The following is an 18907-nucleotide window of genomic DNA, read 5'->3' as shown; positions in this document are numbered from 1 at the left end:
GTGAAACTATTCTTAGTAGTCTGGATTGTGTTTTTCATTTTAATAGCCATATAAAAGTTATTCAGATGATATAGAATAAGCAGGATCTACTTTAAGGTCCCACATAATAGGTTCTTACTTCAGATGGAGGAGGTGAAAGATTTTAAAGTTGGGAATCTGGGATAAATTCTCTATTGGTGGAGACTCATGCTTTCGTAAGTTTTTCCTCACCATTGTTTTAATTACTTACAAAGGTAAAACTTCACCATCTCCTAATGCCAAAGCCTACTAGGGATGGGTATTTTCACTAGAGATTACTTCCCAATTTTTATTCTGTCTTCCAGAGGATTAAAGATGGAACTCTAATACCAGTTATGACAAGATTCTTAGTAGAGAGTTCTCCAAAACCAGGTAAAAATGCAACCAAAAACCAGTAAGTTAATTTAACGACCAGCAGTTACGAAGCCCATCTCCAGTGTGGCAGTGGGCCAGCCTTTGTGATGGGCACCAGGAGAACGAGGATCTGCGCCTGCCCCGCAAGAGTGTGTGGTCTAGGAGGGATCTGTCTGCTCCACCTGGAGGGATAAAGGGCCAGCTGCTTACTCTCCTGCTTCGGCTTCCTGTTTAAAAGAGGAAGAGTTTGGACTAGTTAATCTCAGACACATTCAGGATTTGATTTTGCAGTTTATTCAATAATGAGGGCAAAGCTTTAGGCCAGCAGACGTTACTTTGATGTGTATCAGCCAAGTCGCCCACACCACAGCTAGGATACAGGGGTCCCAGGCAGAGGATTCATAGCCACCATCTGCCAGACACAGGCACACACACATATACACACAGTCATCCCCCGACACACCCACAGTCACCCACAACCCCAACCCTGAGACATGGGAAGTAGAGGGACAGCTGTGGGTTGGTGGTGGGGTACAGTCTGCGGTGCCCTGAGCTGCTTGCAGCCCTGTGGTGGGAGCCAGCAGGGGAGAGTATTTGAGGGGTGGAAGTGAGAGAGAAGCAACTCAGAAAAGGGGCCCACTCCAGCTCTGCTTTCCTCTCCATCGAAGAAAAGCAATCGTGCTGGGCCCAGAGGAACAGACACACTTGGAGCAGGAGGAAGAGTCCTTTCCCCTGGATTTTCCTCATTTAAAAGCTGAAAGAGGGAGACCGTCAGCAATATTTAAGACTGGAAGAAAATTAGATTATGTGTGTGCACACGTGTGTGTGTGTGTGTAGTTTTGCCTTCCAGCCATCACATAGTAATGGCTCAGAACTGTTGAGGTTTGCCTACCTTCTCTGAGGACTTGCTAGAAACACACGACAAACATTTCCACTCACACTTTGGGAGGAGAAATCCCAATGCCCTGCTAGTGTTGGCACAGGATCTCCTCTGCGTCCTATGATCATTCCTCCACCAGCACCCGCGTGTGCCAGGCGCTGTGCTTGTGTGGGTGAGAAGAGTTGAAGGGGCTGAGCTGGAGTGCGTAGGCTTGCTGGCGTGTACTTGAGCACCTGAGTCCCATGAATGCTGCTAAGGATAGGATGGAGGGACAGAGGAAGTTAACATTTGAGCTAAAAAGCAGAAATGAATCAGGCTTTCTGGCTGAAGTGATGAATTCCAAAGACAGGAAGGATTGGAACATGCTCAGGAAACTGAGAGGTGAGCTTGTTTGGGATTTAAAGAGTTCAAAGAAGGTGAGAAGTCAGGCAAGAAAAGAAGGCTGCCAGAAAACTCGAGACCAAGGAGCTTGGAGTTTGTGATTGAGCATGGGAAACCAGCAGGGTGGCGGCCTAGTCAGAGCTGGCCTTTGGGAAGGGCCCCAGGGCACACTGTAGGGATGGATTCTAGAAGGAAGATGAGGAAATGAGAAAGCATGGTAATTCTAGAACTGTTCTCACAACCTGGCACCCACAGAGAGTGATGTTTATGCGCCCCACCGGAAAGGTGGAGAAAACTGCTTCGGGTTTCAGGTGACCAACTCAGCTCTCCCGGCCACAGGCCCTGGAGATCGCCCTAGGGGCTAAGGGAGCCATAGCTCACAGCCCTGCAACCAAGTTGGGAAGCTCTGATCTGGAAGACATCACGAGAAATTTGGTAATGGGTTAAGTCTAGAGGAGGGAGGCAACGGGGTTTGGATTTCAACTCTTCACCTGGTGTACCATTTTATCAAAGTGGAGTGTATTATACTTACGTAAATATAGCTTCTAAAAACCAGTTGGGAGAGGCTGGCTTTGACTGAGCCTGGAGGGAGTAAGGAGTAAGATGAGGGAAGGATACTGGGGAGTAGAAGTAGAGATGATGAGGTGACTATACTGTTGAAGGAATCTCACTGACAAATGAATAGTATTGTTACAAATTTGTATCTTCATCACCTTGGGTTTCCTTAACTTCCTCCTATTAACATCTTGGATATCATAGTATAGGAAGTACCTAATCAAAAGAAAGGAGTATTATGCATCTATCAAAACAATAATTATGAAAACTATGCATCTATGTAAAAAGCACTCATTTTGGATACATGCTTAGAAGGGTAATTATTGCTCTTATATTGTAACTTTATATGTTGATACAAGAAAAAAAGCAGAATACAAGTAATACCTAGTAGTGTAAAATAGGCTGGGAGAAGTGCTAAAAGATAAAATGTAAAAATAATTCTTGTGTCCCAGACTCAGGCCCTTGGTATTGCCACCAGAACTGTGAGCTGCACCTGAGCCCCAGCAGGCAGGAGTAGGGATCAGGAAGGCATGGCCCCCTCTGTAAGGGATAGGGGGGGGGACTCTTCCTCCCACTAAGGTGCACCTAGTGGGTAACTCCAAGTAGGAAGGGAGTTCTCATGCTGGGACATGCCCTCAAAATGACACATGTCCATTGTAGGAGGACAGTTGAGTCATGGCATTTTTTCGCAGAATTATCTTCATTGTGTTGTACTTTGTTTTAAAATTAATATCTTGAAAGGTAGTGCATTCACATGATTCAAAAGCCAGAAAGCATGAAAAGACACACACTGGGAATGTTTTCCTCCCATCTTTGTCCTCTATCTGCTTAGTTCCTCCCACCCCAGAATTCCTTACATTTCCTTCCAGAATGTCTTATGTACCCCCAAGTAATAAAAACACAGATTCTTATTTCCCCCTTATTACACAAAATGTACATCATACACGCTGTATATACATGGGCATCTAGCTTTTTAAATTATTTTCCCCAAGATGGAGAAGATTTTAATACATAGAAACCTTCCTCATTCTTTTTATAGTTATATAGTATTCCATTGTATTAATGTGTCATAATTGATTTAACCAGTAGTCCCCTGTTGATAGATAACTGGACATTGGATTATTCGTGGATGTTTGTTATTACCAGCCACACTACAACTAGTAACCTTACACATCTGTTATTTCATACATGTGCAAGAATCTTTGTAGAATTAGTGCCCAAACATGGAATTGCTGGGTCAAAGGGTATATACATTTTTAAAACTTTTATTTCAGTCATTTTTGGGGAACAGGTGGTTTTTGGTTACATGAAGTTCTTTAGTGGTAATTTCTGAGATTTTGGTGCACCCGTCACAAAGGGTGTATACATTTGATCAAGGTTGACCAAATTGCCCTCCAGTGTGCCAGTTCACACCACTTACACCAATCATGTAGGAAAATCTCATATTTTTGACATTTTAAAAATGCAGTTGTGGCGCAGTGGCTCACCTTTGTAATCCCAGCTCTTTGGGAGGCCCAGGTGGGAGGATAGCTTGAGGCCAGGACTTACAGTGAGCTACGATCACGCCACTGCACTCCAGCCTAGACAACAGAGCAAGACCCTGTGTCTAAAAGCAATTTTTTTTTTTTTTTTTTATAAAGAACCCAGGCTTAGGAATCAGATAGCCCAGGCTTTTTCCTTGCAAATGAAATAAAATTGCAAATCTGTTTTTCCCCGTTTTTCCCCTCCCCCTCCAAACTTTTTTGTTTTAAGCCTGTTCCTAAGGTAAGGAGGGCTTGGACTGCTGAGAAGGAGGGGTGAAGGATGGGAGGGAGGCTCAGGAGGTTTGGGGAGGCAGAAGGCCTCAGGTGATTTCCACACACACATAATCATGCCGACAACTTGTCCATCCAGTCTGGCCACAGACTCCACCCCTCACACCACCAGCTTGGACCGCCCATTCTCCGGGTCAGAAGCCTGACCTCACAGCTGCACTCCCTCACCTCCCACAATTCCAGAGGGGAGCTGTCACTCCGAAGGAGACAAGTCTGGTCTTCTTGGCCCCAAACCACACACCCAGACCTATTCATAGCGAGATTGCACAACCTGCTGGAGGACAGCCCAGCCAGGCATGGGAGAGCAGCCCTACTCCTGTGCCAGGCCTTGGCCCTCGGGTGCCCCTGGGTGAGCCTATGCCAGCTTTCAGAGCAGAACTGTCCCCATAGCAGGGGGCCTCAAGTGTCTGATTGGCTCCTCCTCCCAAGTGGGAGAACTTGCTCCTCCAAAGGAGAAGCTCTCACGCCACCCGCCCACTGCCCCACTGTGCAGGTTGGCACCTGGGTGGAGGGCTCGCTCCCATTAGTGCACACAGAAGCCAGGAGGCAGGCTCCTACAGAAGAGGAAGCTGAGTCACAGAAGACACTCTTTACATCTCTGTGGGGAGCAGTGCCATGGAGCGGGGAAACTCAACTTGGGAATAGGACAGACCTCAATTTGAACCCAGCCCTGCAGTGCATTAGTCGAACGGTGACGTGAGTCAGTTACCTTCTCTGGGGCTCTGTCTTCTCGTTTATGAAATGGAAACAGGGCTGCCTGTCTTGCAGGGTTGGGAGGCTCCCATGAGAGCATGCCCCGGAAGTATCTATAGCACATGTCAAGCAGGTCAGGAGCAAGCCGTTCATCAACGTCCTCTTCTCTTTAAACACATCTCATTGGCCCACCCTCCATGGGTTGTTGTTTTTTTTAATCTTATGAAATCTTGTAAAACATGCAAAATTAATCTGACATTAATGAACCTCATCAGTATAATTAGATTGCAAAGTAATTAAAAAATGAAAAGTAACCAATTTGTAGGGTTTTTCTGCTCTTACTTTCCTTGACGTTCTTCAGGCCCTGTTGGGAGCAGCCGTGCTCGTGGTCAGCTTCTTCCATGCTGTGTCCCGTAGAATCACTGTCATGAACACCAAGAACTCAAATGGCAAGGGAGGGTGGGAAGACTTGTTTCTGGTCCTGACTCTGCCACTGAAAGCTGTGAGTCATTTCCCTCTCCCTGGTTCACTTCACGAATATTCCATACTTTTTAAGGGGTCATGATGCGTGAGTCCAGAAAGGGAGCACACACTTTGTGAACTACACAGCAAGAAACAGAACCACAGACACTGTTTTGAGACAGTAAGTTGGCAAATGTGAATATACTCATTTTCCAGAAGGGCAGAAGGGAAACTCAGATCCAAAGTGGACTCAAAGGTTCACTGTTACTTGCTGCAGCCTGCCGTTTTGCCTGCCCCAGGCCTCCAAAGCTGACACTTAAATGGCCACGGAACCCTGGTGGGAGAGTTAGGGTAGAGGATGCATCTGATAGGATAGGGAAAGAAATGGAGAAAGGGGAAAGGATGGAAGAGAGGAAGGGGACTTGGAGATGGAGGAGGAGTGGGGAGGACGGATGTGGCAGGGGAGTGGAGAGAGAACAGCATTTCAGAGGAGGTGGTGCACCCTACACAGATGTTCGTGCTAGAACCTGCTGGTGTTACATTGAGTCTCTCCAGTTTCTGTCCTAAAGAAGTGAAATGATACAGGGGCCCGTGGTGGCCCAGCTAGAAGGTCTTTCTGATGAAGACAGGAGGCCAGGGTGATTTGCTGCTAGTTCGAAGGGGGCAGAAAGTGGTGACAGCCTGGAATCCACCTGTGTGATGCAGGGAAACTGTCCCCTGGTGTGTGTGTGTGTGTGTGTGTGTGTGTGTGTGTGTGTGTGTGAAGAGGAGGCCTCTGATATTGCCATCTCTTCATCAGTGCAGATGGCATTTCCACAGCAAACCCCTCCTGCCCAGTGCACTGTTGCGGCTCTCCCAGGTGTTTGGAGAAGCGTTTAATTAAAAAGAACCTACCAGGGTGGTCTGAAGCTTTAATTGCTATGCTTGTGCCTCCCTGAGTGTAAAGGTTCAGGCCACCCCTCCTCAGCTTGGCCATGCCCAGGGCTTGCTCCACCTCTGGAGGAGTAAAAACATCCCTGAGTGGTGGAGCCACCACTTGGCCTGATTTAGTACAATTAGGTTCTTTGTGATAGAAGCCAGTTGTTAACTGAAGAACTCAAAGCAATTGATGTTTTTTGTATAGTATAAATGCACAGTGAAAAAACAATCTTTTGAGAAGGCATGTGGATTGTGGCTTGTAGCCTCCCTGATCTGGTAAGAAGCATATGGACTTTAGACATACGCTAAGACATAGTTACAGGGTTTTATCTCCCTGAGTTTCAGGGTCCTTGATGTTTCATAGAGGAGAATGATAATATCTCCCTTGAGGATTAGAGTTAACGCATGCAGAACCCCTATCTGTTTACTCACCCTGTAATTCAGCATGTATTTATTGAGGGTCTACTATGTGCCAGCACTGTGCTAGAGTTAATGGTTAAACTCAAGCTTTAGAAAAAGACAAGGAAGGTGGATAGGCTTCTTTCTGGCTTTGCCTGTGCAGCAGGTAAGTTACCTAACCCCTTGAGTTTTTGTTTTCTTATCTGCAAAATAGGGATAATAATAACCCTACCTTGTTGTGTTATTTTGAGGATTAAGTGAGATGATGCATGGACAGCCCTTGAAGCAGAATCTGGCACATAGTGAGTGCTTGATAAACTTAGCTATATTTATTAGTACACTGGAATTGCTCAATAAATTAGAGACCATAGATTTTGTAAATAGGTTTCTAAAATGTAGCCACTATGCCCTATCCGAAGCCAAAGGAAAGCAGATTTTTCTAAATGTGGTCTTTAGATCATGTGTATCAGGAAAGCCTGAGGGAGCTTGTTAAAAATTCAGATTCTAAAAAAAAAAAAAAAAAAAATTCAGATTCTTTGGGCCCATCCTAGAAGGACTGAATCAGAATCTGACAGGGCCTGAAATTCTGCATTTTCAAACACTGTCTCCCATGATTCTGAAGTACACTCGAGTTCTGGAGTCCCTGAGGGTCAAAGGTAAAAATGCCCATCCATTTGAGAATATCCCCTGTGTAGGCAGAATAATGCCCTCACCCTGCTAGGATGTCCATATCCTAACCCCGGAGCCCGTGAATGTGTTGGGTTGCATAGCAAGGAGGAGTTAAAATTGCTAATCAACAGACACTTGTTAAAAATAAGGAGATGATCTAGGTGAGCCCAGTGTAATCACAAAGGTCCTTAAATGGGGAAGAGGGAGGCAGAAGAGTCAGAACCAGAGAGATGGCATGGTCACAGAAGCTCAAACAGCCACTGCCAGCCTTGAAGATGGAGGGAGTGCCACAAGTCACCGAAGGGGGGCAGCCTCTAGAAGAAGGAAAGTGCAAGGAAATGGCCGCTTACCTAGAGGATCACACGGGCGCGTGCCTCGGAAGTATCTGTGGCACAGACGCTAGTAGATACTTCCAGGGCATGCTCCTGCGTGATCCTCTAGGTGAACCTCCAGAAGGAACGCAGCCCACCAACATCAGATACCTGATTTTAGCCCAACAAGACCCATTCTGGGCTTCTGACCTCTAGAGTTGTAAGATTATAAATGTGTGCTGGTTTTAAGCCTCTAAGCTTGTGGTGATGTGTTACAGCTTTTTTTTTTTTTTTTTTTTTTTTTTTTTGAGACGAAGTGTCGCTCTTGTCCCCCAGGCTGGAGTGCAGTGGCGCAATCTCAGCTCACTACAACCTCCACCTCCCAGCTTCAAGCGATTCTCCTGCCTCAGTCTCCCGAGTAGCTGGGACTATAGGTGCCTGCCACCATGCCTGGCTAATTTTTGTATTTTTAGGAGAGATGGGGTTTCACCATGTTGGCCAGGCTGGTCTCAAACTCCTGACCTCAGGTGATCCACCTGCCTCAGCCTCCCAAAGTGCTGGGATTACAGGCATGAGCCACTGCACCTGGCCAGATTCAACAGCTCTTAACATGTTACCATATTTACTTTATAGATTGATGTATATATGTATATGTACATATGTTTTTGTTTTCCTGAATCTTTAGAAAGTTCAGCCATTGTAACAAGTCCCCTCCCAAGACCTCAGCATGCATCTCTCAAGCCCCATTGGATCCCTGCAAAATAAGTGTAGATATTAGTCCAATTTTACCCGTTAAAAATTTGAATGTAAGAATTTGAGTGTAAATATTTGAGATTCTAAGAAACGACATTACTCGCCCAGCATCACACAAGTGGTAAGTGATGGAACTGCGATTTGAACCCAGGTTGGTATCCTGCCTTCTCTAAAGTGGTTCTAGAGCTCAGAATTAGGGGTATCCCAGAGTGGCATTGCTTCTAGCTTGGGATTTTGTCGTTGTTGTTGTTTGTTTGAGAAAACTGAAAGCATTTCAGAGAAACAAAATTTCGTTTCAGCAATATCCCCTGAGGCCAAAGCTACCACTTCCCAAGAAGCTGGGTAAATTCCAAGATTACAGGTTAGTGGAGAAAGATATTCAGGGTGCGGGCCCAGAGGAACAGATGGTTAAAGCTGCTAAGCCTATTGCTGCTAGAATGCAGGCAGCCCCTCAGAGCTCCCAGCATGTACCTGAATGTCTCCCACCTGGGATCACTATGAAGCATGAGAGTCTAAGGGGCCCACGGAGAAACACCAAGGAATAAAAGAAGCCTGCTCATGAAGCATAAATCCCAAAATGATGAAGAAAGGCCTCACGGTGGGCCTCAAAATGTGGGTCATTAACCACCTGCATCAAAATAACCTGGAGAACTTGTTTAAAATGCAGACTCCTGGATTTACCCCAGATCCAGTGAACCAGATCACTGGGGCATGGGGCCCTGAACTCTTAAGAACCTCCCCAGGTAATGGTTGCCAACTCTAGGTAGAGGACTAGTAGCCAAATTCCTATACTAATACACACGACACGACTGTGCACTACACTACACACTGCATTACTGTATATACTACACTGCACGTAACACCGTACATGACACCACAGCTGACTGCTCCATGTGTCATGCTGTCCTCTACCACACCATGCGATACCACTGGACTTCCTGCTCAACTGATCTACTTTCTCATTGATTCATTTTTTAAATGTTTCTAAAAGTAGTTTATTTTAAAAGTGTTTTAATTTACATACAGTAAACTTCACTCCTTTTGGTATCCAGTTCCATGAGTTTTAACAAATGCATAGAGTTGTGTAACTGCCACCACAGCCAAGATACAGAATAGTTCCATCCCATCTTCCAGATTCCTTTGTGTTCCCCTGTTCTGGTCACTCCCTTCCTGCACACTTACCGCTGGTAACCACTGATCTGTTCTCCATCCCTGGAGTTCTGAGGCTTCCAGAATGTCATATAAATGGAATTACACAGTCCATAGCCTTTTGAATCTGACTCCTTTCACTTAGCATGAGGCATTCGAGATTCATCCATGTTACTGCATGTAGGAGTATTTAATTCCTTTTTATTGTTGCTATTCTATTGTATAAATGTACCTTGGTTGTTTATCCATTCCCCAACCGAGGGACATTTGTGTTGTTTCTGGGTTTCGGTGATAAACTCAATGATCCAAATTTAATGAACTGTTTCCTTTCTATGGCAGAGGAAGAATCTCATATATTAGCCTTGTGATAAAAGGAGTAGGTGGTGTGTCAAAGAAAATGGCCCACACATGGTTCCTGCCATGGGCCACCTGTTTAACAGTCCATGGTCAGCCATGGAGGACCCATATTTGTCATTATGACAAACTTGCTGCTCTTCCAAAAATCATAAAAACAACCAGGTCTTCACAATGCTTCAGCGCCTGTCTTTTACAATTAAAACAAAGGGCTCTTGGAACGTCAGGCCCCAAACTCACTGGGAAGCCATCTGAGTGAGCACCTCAGTCTTCCATTGTGGTATCCCCCACGCCTTCCATTGTGACGTCCCCCAAAGGGGAGTCATCCAGTGGCATCATCCTTCTTCACGGCTCTCTTCAGCTTACAATGTTTTTGCCCGACTCGATCTATTTGATCTTCCAACAAGCCCAAGAAGGAAGAAAGGCAGATACTTTTATTTTTACTTGCACCATTTTGGAATCAGGTTACCAACGCTCAAAAGCTCAAGGCAGCTGGTACTTATTCAAAGTCAACAAGCCCTTTTGGCTGGGGAGACCCCCTGACTCTTCCCTTTCTCAACCCGGTGTTTTCTGGTTTTAAAGATGTAAAACTTCTGGCCAGGCACGGTGGCTCATGCCTGTAATCCCAGCACTTTGCGAGGCCGAGGTGGGTGGATCACCTGATGTCAAGTGTTTGAGACCAACCTGGCTAACATGGTGAAACCCTGTCTCTACTAAAAATACAAAAATCAACCAGACATGGTGGCAGGCACCTGTGATCCCAGCTACTCGGGAGGCTGAAGCAGGAGAATCACTTGAACCGAGGAGGTGGAGGTTGCAGTGAGCCGAGATCACGCCTCTGCACTCTAGCCTAGAAGACAGAGCAAGACTCTGCCTCAAAAAAAAAAAAAGAAAAAGATGTAAAACTACTGCAGATGGACGATGCAAGGGTAGTGGTCAGCTCTTTAACCTGCACATTTTAGAATCCAGTTTTGCTCAAAGTAATAATAAGGTGGGCGAAAAAGAGAACAGAGCTGAGTTTAAACCACACATCTGCTTGCCGGCTACACAGCCTCCATGCTCTCATTTATAGGATAGCGAAGGTATTCCTCAACACCTTCTAGTGTTGTTGCAAACATGAGAGGCTGCAGAAGAGTTCATACTGCAAGTGGGTAAAGCATAAGAGGCACTCCATAAATGGCAGCAATTATTATTAATTTGGTTTATGAAGAGAAACCATAGAATATACACACCATTAACTATCTGTGGGAGGTGCTCTCTGCCTCTCAGCACTGCTCAGGATTTCTGAGGCCAAATTTTTTTTTGGCAGCAGTAAGGGAAACCAAGGAGTTAACAAGGAGGCCTGGAGGCTGGCATGGCTGGGACTGTTAGTTCCTAATGAGGGGCCAGCCCGGGAAGGAGGCCTAGCAGCTGTGAGGAGGGGTGCTGAGGGTGTCTCCCGTGGAGGAGACTTGGGCTGGAAACTTTATTTTTCTTATTTCTGAACTCAGTTTTACACTCCTGAGGGGAGTTCCTAGTGTCTGAACTTGGTCTTTGAGCCCTGGCGCTGGTGGTTCCTTGAGGAAATGCCTCGTGGCTTCTTGTGGGGCAATGTTGTTATTGATGTTGGGCCAAGGTGGTTAGAAAATGGGATCCTCCAAATGGGGGCCTTGTGGTTTGGCCACATGGAGATGTCTCCACAAGCACAGCCGGGGTGGGGACAGCTGCCCACAGGGTAGGGCTTGAGGGTAACGTGGTGCTTCTCCTCAGCCACCCCATCCTCTCCCGTCCTTGGCATTATTCTTACATGTCGCCTGTATTCTGGCTTCAGACTCTGCTGAGAGAAACAGGCTGTGTTAGGGCCAGCTGGGCCCTGAGCAGGCTCCTGAGAGCCAAAAAGCAGGGAGACCAGGGTGCCAAGGGCGCTCTGGAGAGTGAGAGGTGTTCTCTGACAGCACCCATGGCGGGTGGAGATGCCAGACTGAGAAGAGGGAGAGGGAGAGGCAGCTCCACCTGAAGCAGGCCCCAGTAACCTCTGCGCCCTCTAGACGCAGAGCCTTCCGTGACCCCCCAGGCAGCCCTGTCCCCCTCAGCCCTTGGTGGTCTCCCCTTCAGCACCCCAGGTGGTTGGCTGTGCCCACATTGTGCCTACCAGACAGCTAGTGGCAGGTGCTTTAAATATGTCAATGGAGTGGTTGAAGAAATCTGAAGAAAAGAGGGAAGTCTGATGGTATCTCCAAGATGACTTGGAGGGGCTTTCGGAAAGGATCTGCCCACTCTCCAGCTTTGCCATGATGGATAGGCTCTCACAGGAGTGTGGCAGGCAGCCACCCTCACTCCTGGCCTTTGAGTTGCATTTCCGGTGAGTTTCTCCTTCCTCTTTATTCCAACTCTTCCCAGAAGCAGTGAGTGCTGGTTTAGTTTTAGGTACACATAACATTTGTCTTCATAGCCCCCACAGATGCGAGGGGCCTCATCCCTGTTCTGTGTCCCCTCTGGGTAGGCTCATGTGTGCAGAAGGCGGCCTGGGGAAGCCCGTTCATGGAGCTCACTTTGCTTGTTCTTTATCGTGGCTTCACGCCCTCCCATTTGATGCTGCAGGTATAAAGCAAATTCGGTGCCAGCTGTTACAAAGGGGAGGCTGCAAAGAAACAAAAGCATTTCAGCCAAATGCATGCCCAGGATGTGCTAGGAAGGGAGGGGAAAACATAGAGCCCCTGTCCCAAGGATACAGCTTACGCCACCTGGTCTAATGTGGGAGGGGGACGGTAATGACAATATAGTGTGAGAAGAGCTAGGACAGGGTTAGTGACCGACAAGTGACCCAACGGGCAAAGCCGATGGCCCCCGCCACGTTCCACCCCCTGGGCATGCGCACCCTCTCCCCGTCTTGCCACTTGATTTGCTGTGTCCTTGCCTGTCGCCTTCGGCAGGCTGACTTCTCTCCTTCCCTGTGGGCAGGAGGACGCCCAGGAGCCCATGTGACATCCAGCTGGGCCAGTGAGCCATTCTTCGGTGTGTTCGCGGCAGTTCTGATGATCACCTGTCCATTTGTCAATACTTTTCCTCATCCTCCTTGCCCCAGAGGTTGCTGGTGCATGGAACTGTGATGTGTATTCTATTATCTTCCCAGGGAATTACCTCAGCGTTGGCCAGAGCTTAGCATTCTTAGCCACACGGGGCTCTGGAGGTATTTTTGGCGAAACTCGGGACTCCTGAGTGTCCATGCACTCTAGAGTCGGGCTAAGATGCGAAGTAGGGATAAAGTAGACGTGGCGGGTGTGGCACGTCCCATCGACCCAGGTTTGGCCTTGTGTCCTCTTCTCCCTGAAGCCTGTTCCTCCCACTTGCTTCCTGGCTCCTTGGCCTCCCGCTGTCGTCACTCTCTGAATCCTTTCTTCTCCTCCCCACCGAGCAGGCAGAGGGAGACAACTCTCGTTACAGCTCAGGCCAGAGAGAGGAATCCTAGGCCCTTGCTATTTTCAGAGCTAAAATTAAAGCCCGTGGTTTGCTTCCTCAGCACTTAATTAGACTCCAGCGCCTCACAGGGCAGCCTCCTTTCCGCCCACCAGTGAAGGCCTGACCAGTGGGTTTGGAAGCTGACGCCATGTTCCAGGCAGGAGGGCTGGGGCCTGGAGTATTTTTACATATGGGAGGTTGTGGAGAGCAAAATGCTTGGCACTGAGCCAGTTACACCAAGTCAGCTGGGAGAGGGAGGGAGCAGGAAAGCTGTTATGTCGCCCTTCCTTCTTTGAACTGCACCGTAAATCTGCTAGACAGGAAATGGGATTGGGAGGGTAGAGGAGGGGGCTGTATAGTGAGGCTGGACTGGGGCCTGGGATACCACCATCCTTGCAGCCTGGCTCAGGTGAGGCCCTGCCCTGAAGGTGGGGTGAGGGGGGCCTCACCTGGGGCTGAGGGTGAGGCACACTGGGTGGGTGTTCAAAGTTGTCTGGGTCAGGTGGGGTATGGGCTGACTGTATCTGCCCTCGTGTTATTTCTGGGCCCCCTTCAGATCCTCCAACTAAAACCACTATCAGTAGAACAGTTTTTAGGGCTGGAAGGGACTTCAGAGACCCTGTAATTAGGGTTTTGAGGACAAGAGAGGGAAAATAAATTACCCAAAGCCACATACCTTATGAGAACTGGAAGTGGGGATGAGACTTTTGACCTAGGACACGATGGCTCTGCACTAGGTCTCTCCCCTTCTTATTTTGCTGTCTTTTGATTTTCTTGGGGGCACAAACTTTTCATTCCAGAGTGAAGGTAAGATATAAAATGCAGATGTATGTAAGTAAAATGACATACAGTCAATTCACACTAACAGCTAAATAATTGCCGGGCGCGGTGGCTCAAGCCTGTAATCCCAGCACTTTGGGAGGCCGAGACAGGAGAATCACAAGGTCAGGAGATCGAGACCATCCTGGCTAACACAGTGAAACCCCGTCTCTACTAAAAAATACAAAAAACTAGCCGGGCGAGGTGGCGGGCGCCTGTAGTCCCAGCTACGCGGGAGGCTGAGGCAGGAGAATGGTGTAAACCTGGGAGGCGGAGCTTGCAGTGAGCTGAGATTGGGCCACTGCACTCCAGCCTGGACGACAGAGCAAGACTCCATCTCAAAAAAAAAAAAAAAAAAAAAAGAGCTAAATAATTGATATTTCGCACTGTTACTGAGTAGAGATTTTGATGAGCAGAAGGCCCCTGTGCTCCGTGGAGGAGTCCTTCTGACCATAAGGGTGGTGAGGCATCATTGACTTCATAATCAACCTAAGGCCATCTGGCCTCAGGGTTTCTGGAGGGGGCAGGTGGGGGAGGTTGAGACCTGTGATGTACCTGAAACAGAACCTGCTCCCTCCCAGGGAAGAGTGAAAACAGGATACTTGACTAATGACATCTCATATTCATTGATTTATAGCATTTCTCCAGAAAGGTCTAGATACCAGCCTTAGGGGAGCCTCATTATTGTTGGATTAAACTTATGCCTACCCATGCATCTATAAGCCAAGGAACCTCTCCTGTTTTTTATCCCTCCTTTTCCCTCCAATAACACTCGTGAGGCTGCCTCTCAAATGTGGGAACCAATAGGTGAGAACCGTGTAAGATCTTCACATATACTGCTGAACCCTGAATTAAGTTAAATAGTAGCCATAGCCTGTATTTATTTTGCTTTTATATTTTTTAAGCACTTTACTAGCATTATCTCATGTCATCTTGAAAACTATTATTATCATCATCCCAATTTCACAATGAGGAGACTGAAGCTCAGAAAGGTTAAATGATTTGCCTAAGGTCACCCAGGTGTCAGGGCCAAGATTTGAACCAAAGTAGACTTACTCTAGAGACTATGCTTCACATACCTCATACTGCTTCCACTGGCAGAAATGAAGTTTTGGAGAGCATAGAGGGAACTAATAGAATTTTGTCCAGTAGCAAGAATGAGAAACACACTGTTTATTGTCTGGGCTAGAGGAGTCAGTGTGAAGAGTGTCAGGCCTTGGAGAGTGTTTGGCTGAGAGCTGAAGCTGGGGTGGGATTTCCATGTTCCATGGCTGGTGTTTGGCATATATTTCTGCTTTTCTGGGCAAATAGCCTAAATCTCCTCTTTACTTCTCTTGGATAGGGTCTTAGGCCAAAAATGCCATATCATCTCCATTCCATTCTTGTCTCAAATCTGTCACTTAGCTCATTTCAGTGGCTTAAACCTGCAATTATTTGATGTCTACTGAATGCAAATAAAGCTGATTCTTGACACCCAGGAACAGTTGACACAAGCTCTTTGTTGTTGTTGTTGTTGATTTCAGATCCTCCTCCTCTTCACCCTCCTGTTACTTCTCTGTTATTTACTTTAGACATTTCATCACCACCACTAGGAAGCACACAGTGGAAGGAAACCTTGTGTATTGTTAGCCTTATGCTGGTAACTAACTAATTTTGCTAGTAGTGTCACTGGAAAAAGACTAGTGGGGAAGTAGTTTGAGGCTTGGAGATTTTTTGCCTCTGCATTCCCTGTAATCTGAGATCCCAGATAATGTCTAAGGAGCTAGAGAAAAGGGAAACAGGGAGGTGAATGGTTTGACAACTGCAACTACTTTCCCATGAGGCATTTTCTGATTTTGAAGCACTAAGAGTTGCTGAGTAGCTGAGCAGAACTCTTGGCAGCCTTACAGGCCTGAGGGGACAAAAGTTGGAATTCAAGAATTGTCGGGGGGAAGGGATCCTAATAAACATCCCAGTCTTTCAGATGGGAGCCTTGAAAGGCTATACACTGGTAATAAAGCTAGTCTGGTGATAGACTAGCACTAACAAAGACTGAAACCCAGATCTGAATCATTTTGATTTCAGATTAAAGAGATATTCTCCTAGCAAACTGCCTGCTAGAAACAAAAGTAAATTCACTCTAGAGGAAGATATCAGCTAAAACCTTAAATTATCACTACAGTTTTTCATGCGTAGTTTCTGGCATGAACTTTTCAAAAACTACCAGGCATACCAGGAGATAGGACCAAATCACTGAATACCAAGAGAAAAAAAAAGTTATGATTTTAAAAGATATGTAGAATCTGCCTTAAGAAGAACCAAATTCTAGGAAAACTGTAGGACTGAAATTAAGAACTTGGTAGAAGGGCTTAAAAGCAGATTAGACACAAGTGAAGAGAATATTCATGAACTTGAATATAGGTCAGAAGAAAATATTTATTCAGATGACTATAATTATAACAAGATAAAAAATTTATGAAATACAAAAAAGAGTCTAAGAGATATACAGGATTCAATGTAAACATTTGTGTAATTAGAGATTTGGAAGGAGAGAAACAATGTAGCATAAACAATATTTGAAAAGAAAATGACCGAGGATTTAAAAACTGACAAAAACATAAAGCCACAGATTTAAGAAGTGCTATAAACTCTAAGCAGGGAAATAACCCCAGAAACAAACAAAACTACAATACACATCATAGTAAAACAGCCTAAAAACAGAGAAAAAAATTGCAAAAGTAGTTAGTGTAAAAGAAAATAAAACAAAAAATATATTATATGCAGACACAATACGCAGCTGTTTTTTCAACAGAAACAATGGAAGCCAAAGGACAATGACATTATGTCTTTAAAAGGCAAAAAAGGAAACAAAAACCCAAACAAAAAGACAGCTAACGTAAAATTCTATACCTAGAAAAAATATCACTCAAAAATGAAAGTGAAATAAAGAGATTTCCAGACAGACAAAAACTGAGATGGTTTATAAGTGGCTGACAGACACTAAAGGAAAAACTAAATAGTTTTTCAGGTAAAGGGAAAAGAATTTCAGATGGAAGCAAGGAGTTGCAGAAAGGAATGAAGAGCATTATAAAGAGTAAACATATGGGAAAATCAAAATTAATACTGACTGTATAAAATAATATCTTGAGAGAGTTAGAATATATATAGAATTAAAATAACCATGCACAAAAAATAAGAACGAGGAAAATGGAGTTGACACATTCCAATGTCCTTAACATAGTCCAGGAATTGAAAAAAATACTAATTTATATTGAACTTTAATAAGTCAAGGATGCATATTGTCATCTTTAAGTCTAGAAGCATATAATTAATTCCACAGAAAGAGAAGTATTGTGCTCATGTTAGAAGGTAGTCTTGATTTGTCTACCTTCCTCTTTGAGAAATTTCTTTCTTTCAACAGCCTAATTGTCAATGTTAAAAAAAAGATTAATGAAAGATTTTGTAGCAGAAAGAATTAACCCATAATCTCATTATCCCAAGTAATGATACAAGGTTAAAATAATAAATAGAGCTTTTTTTTTTTTAAGTTTTGGATAAATTCCTGGATGTGAGATCCATAATTGACTCTGAAAGAGAAACTGGATGCTGCTTGGGTATAGCTCCAACCTTTAAAGTTGTCTTCCCTGAGGAAAACCATGTGCTTCCACTGTGGATGGACTTTGGGTTTGACCCACTGCAGGCATCTTATTAAGAATAAGCAGCCAGGGCCAGGTGCAGTGGCTCACGCCTGTAATCCCAGCACAGTGGGAGGCCAAGGTGGGCGGATCACAAGGTCAGGAGATCAAGACTATCCTGGCTAACACGGTGAAAACCCATCTCTACTAAAATACAAAAATTAGCTGGGCGTGGTGATGCGTGCTTGTAGTCCCAGCTACTCAGAAGGCTGAGGCAGGAGAATCGCTTGAACCCAGGGGGCAGAGGTTCCAGTGAGCCGAGTTCACGCCACTGCACTCCAGCCTGGGTGACACAGTGAGACTCTGTCTCCAAAAGAAAAAGAAAAAAGAAAAGAAGAATAAGCAGGCCAGCAGCCTGATTCAGAAACATAGGTGTTTTAGCTACCAGGATGAAGATTCTGAGGATCCAAGCATTGGCCTCACTACTAGTAAACTCTTAATATTGAATGTGGCTCATGCCTATAATCCCAGCATTTTGGGATGCTGAGGTGGGAGAATCACTGGAGCCCAGGATTTTGAGACCAACCTAGGAACGTGGCAAAACCCCATCTCTACAAAAAATGCAAAAATTAGCCAAGTTTGGTGGCACACGCCTGTATTCCCAGCTACTTGGGAAGCTGAGGTACGAGGATCAGTGGAGCTCAGGAGGTCAAGGCTGCAGTGAGCCGTCGTTGTGCCACTGTGCTCTAGCCTGGGTGACAGAGAGAGACCCTGTCTCTAATAATAATAATAATAATAATAATATTAACAACTGTGTATTTGCATATGGAAGCAGTCAAGATCATACAACTTAATATGATTTTGGAGTTGGTGACCTGATTGTCCCTGGCTTTAGCTCAAAGTCTGTGCCTAATCAGCTGGAAGACATTGGGCATTAGGCATGCCACTCAGTGTATCTGGGTCTCATTCGTGAATACGGATGCGAAGTCTACTTCTGCAAGGTTGTTTTGGGGGTTGAATGAGAAGTGGCATGAAAGCACCTGGTTAAATATGATGCACTGTTCGAATGTGAGGTATTGCTATTTTACCCTCAAAGGAAAAAAAAATAGTGCTCTGGTTACCATATTTTATAGTCAGAAATATTTGTTTAGTGCAGTAAGATGCCCTGTGATAGAAGGATTTCATGGTCAAAGAAGCCTAGGAATCCCCAAATGCCTTTCTGCCTTCGGAGATCCCCAGCGCTCACAACCCCTTTTTCTCCTCCAGAAATACGAACACTCATTAGCCTTTGAAAGGCCCTGAGAAGTCCTGCAGCAAAGAAATCAG

This window comes from Piliocolobus tephrosceles, chromosome 5, assembly GCF_002776525.5.
Source record: "Piliocolobus tephrosceles isolate RC106 chromosome 5, ASM277652v3, whole genome shotgun sequence".
In the NCBI taxonomy this organism is placed as follows: Eukaryota; Metazoa; Chordata; class Mammalia; order Primates; family Cercopithecidae; genus Piliocolobus; species Piliocolobus tephrosceles.
The sequence above is the reverse complement of the archived record's forward strand: the minus strand, read 5'-3'. Positions refer to the sequence as shown.